The following is a 3,189-nucleotide window of genomic DNA, read 5'->3' as shown; positions in this document are numbered from 1 at the left end:
GATGGGTCCGCAGTGGTGGGATCCTTTGCTTTGTCCCAGCTCTTTGTACAGAAATATCATTTATAGGGAATACATAATAGTGTTATTTTAAGATTTTATTTAGTTATTTGTTTTAGACAGAGAAAGAGTGTGAGCAGGGGGAAGAGTGCGGGGGTGGGGTGAGAAGGAGGAGGGAAAGAATCTCAAGCAGATTCCCTGCTGAGCGTGGAGCCCGATGCAGGGCTCAATCTCAAGACCCCAAGATCATGACCTGAGCCGAAATCAAGAGTCAGGAGCTCAACCGACTGAGCCACCCAGGGACCCCATAATAGTGTTTTTAAACATTTTTCTTTAGTTCTATTTTAAGTTGCTTCCATTATTCCATATTCTTAGTAATGTTATGTATTTTAGGCATTAAATATAAAACCAGATTTCTGTGGATAGGACTGTCTCTCTGTATTTGAAGCTATTTCTTTTTTTTTTATGTTTCTATTTTTTTTTTTATGTTCAATGAGCCAACATATCATACATCATGAGTTTCTGATGTAGTGTTCAATGATTCCTTAGTGGCGTATAACACCCAGTGCTCATCACCACACGTGAAGCTATTTCTTAAGGTAGATTCCCATAGGGGAAGTCAGTAGGTCCTCAACATGTTCTCGGGGTGCAGCTAATAGCAGTAATAATAACGTGCATGGGGATGTTGTGGTTGTTTGGTAGAGCCGTCCGTTGCCCTCCTGTCTGTAGCTTCCCCACATCACCTGCCAGCATTGGGCATCACCGTTTAACTTTCTCTTCTGCTGAGTCGACAGGTCAAACATAACGAGAATCATAAAGTTAAAAAAAAAAAACAAACCAACAAAACAGATGATTTGAAGAACAAGCACCGAATTTCTGTTCCTTTGAAAAGAATAAGGTTGCCCAGGGACCAAATCCACAGCTGGAGCGGAAGGGAGACCCCAGATGGGAGGGGCGGTGAATCCTGTGAGTGTGAGAGGCGGAAGCCATCCAGGAGGCCATCAAGGTTTTGACGGTCATTGCCGGTTCCCGTAGGAAGGGGAGCTTTCCTGCTCGGGCCACAGAACCCGCTTATCATCCCGTGCATGCCCTTCGCATGCACTTGCTTGGGCCCCTGGTGGGGGGACGCGGCTGTGTGGCCCTCGGGGGGTCAGGGGAGCGCAGCTTGGGCTCCTGTTCTCCCGTGGTGGGAGAGGTGCACCTAGGCCCCCAGATTCCAAGACAGGTCGCCGGAGAGGAAAAGCAATTAGCAAAGCGTTTTCATTTTCTCATCCGAAAGAAATTCTATAGGTTGTTTTTGGCAGAGCGGTGTGTTGTATTAGGCTCCGTGGACCCTGGTGCTCTGTAAATTAAAGAGGTTTGGGGAGCATTGTGGTTTCTTCTTAAATTCCTTGCGTTGGCTGGAGGCCGGCAACAGTCCGGTCTGCCATGATTTGCTAATTTGGGGTAACGGAAAGGAAACTTTCCCTCCCGGTCGGCGGAGTCCAACTGTCCAAGGTGTCAGCTTTATAGGGTCTCATAATGAAATTACAAGGGTTTGCGTTTCTAGGGCTTTGAGTCACTTTCTTAGTTGGCACCTTCCACTTGAAATCTTAGTGCTGCTTCTTTTGGCTCTATGGAGTGTTTTTTTTAAAATCTCAGTGGAGCTCATTTTGGATCATGTTTTAAACACGAGATTAATTTTGTTTGTTATTCGTATCAATTAATAATCAGTTCTGAAGGAGCAGAGGAAGGATGTTGAGTTTCTTTGAAGCATCTTTCTTTGGGACCAGTATAGTTTATTTCCCCCATGGTAGCTATGTGCTCTGGATTCCTATGTAAACACTCTTCCCATGGGGTAAGTTCCGGTACCTACAGACCTCATGGGGTGCTCGTCTTGGGGGTTAAATGAGTTCATATAAAGCCCTTAGGACTGTGCTTGGCTTGCAGAAAGTGCTAGATTGGTGTTTGCTAAGATAACTTCTGTAAAGCCTATTTGTGCTCCTTGTGTGCAAAAGTCATTAAAAACTTATATTTTCCCTATCTAGAGATTCTATTTATAAAACACTCCGTGTTCCCATGGGCGGGAGATGTTTTGGTAGATGTTTCCCGAAGAGCATTGCTGCTACGGACCTCATGCCTCAGGGGCTGCATCTCTCAAAGGGGACTTACCTCCAGCCTCCTTTGGGGTCTTCCAGCCTGTCCTTCGAGGCACGGAAAGTGTCCCCTCCACTCCTCTGGTGACCAAGACAAAAGCCAGGGACTGCTCTGGACGCCCAGCACTCCTCACCCCCACCCCCCACAATTGATAACACAGCAGTGTCTGTTTCCAGGCTAATTTTAGACTCCCCCTCTATCTTGTCCCTCTTACCGAACCTGTCCCCGGCCTCACCCAGCTGTGCCGATGTGGGCAGATGCCGCTCCTCCACCGGCACTTTGGGGGTGCCTTTCACAAGGGCCTCGATGAGGCGCTCAGGCTGCTACAGGAATTCAGAAGTGGCTTCTAAAAGCAGCCTTAGTATCTGAGAGTAGCCTCGCCTCTTTTGTCAATGCCTTCCTTCCCAGGTGTTGCTCCTGGGAGCTGGTCTCATCTCCCTCCCTCCATGACACCCCCAGTGTACCCCAGTGCACAGGACCTTTTAGGAGGGTGGCTGGCTTCAGTTCGGGATGGACCTTCGTCTGAGCTCGAATCTGCTTTCTGCAGCCTTGGGACCCCCCTCATCCTCATCCCCTGCCTCACTTGGCCCCCATGATCATACATTGATGGAGCCCCCTGAGATTGCCCTTCATCACAAGAGGCCAAGTTCTGGCAAAAAGACAAAGCTTATGACTGGTGTCATTTAGAAGCATCTCTACCAAATCTAGGATCCGTGGTCTTAGGTACATAACTTGGCACATGTCTGTGGTCATGAACCTGCTTAATTCCTGGTTTATGAACCTGAAGTGGGGGGGGGGGTGGGAGCTCTCTGTTTCCAGAACCTTGTACTCGGTTCCCCGTTGTATCCCAAATGCCCAGGCACACAGAAGACCCTTCATAACTTGTCCTGGTTTAAAACAAAACAAAACAAAACCTTAAAAATTTTTAATTGTGATAAATGATATGCAACATAAAACCCATCCTTTAAACCATTCGCTTCAAGGTGTTAAACAGTTAAACATTTGAGTGGCATTGATCCATCCTCAGAACTTTCTCGTCTTCCCAGTGGAATCCAT

This window comes from Neomonachus schauinslandi, chromosome 13 (genome assembly GCF_002201575.2).
Source record: "Neomonachus schauinslandi chromosome 13, ASM220157v2, whole genome shotgun sequence".
NCBI classification, from domain to species: Eukaryota; Metazoa; Chordata; class Mammalia; order Carnivora; family Phocidae; genus Neomonachus; species Neomonachus schauinslandi.
The sequence above is the reverse complement of the archived record's forward strand: the minus strand, read 5'-3'. Positions refer to the sequence as shown.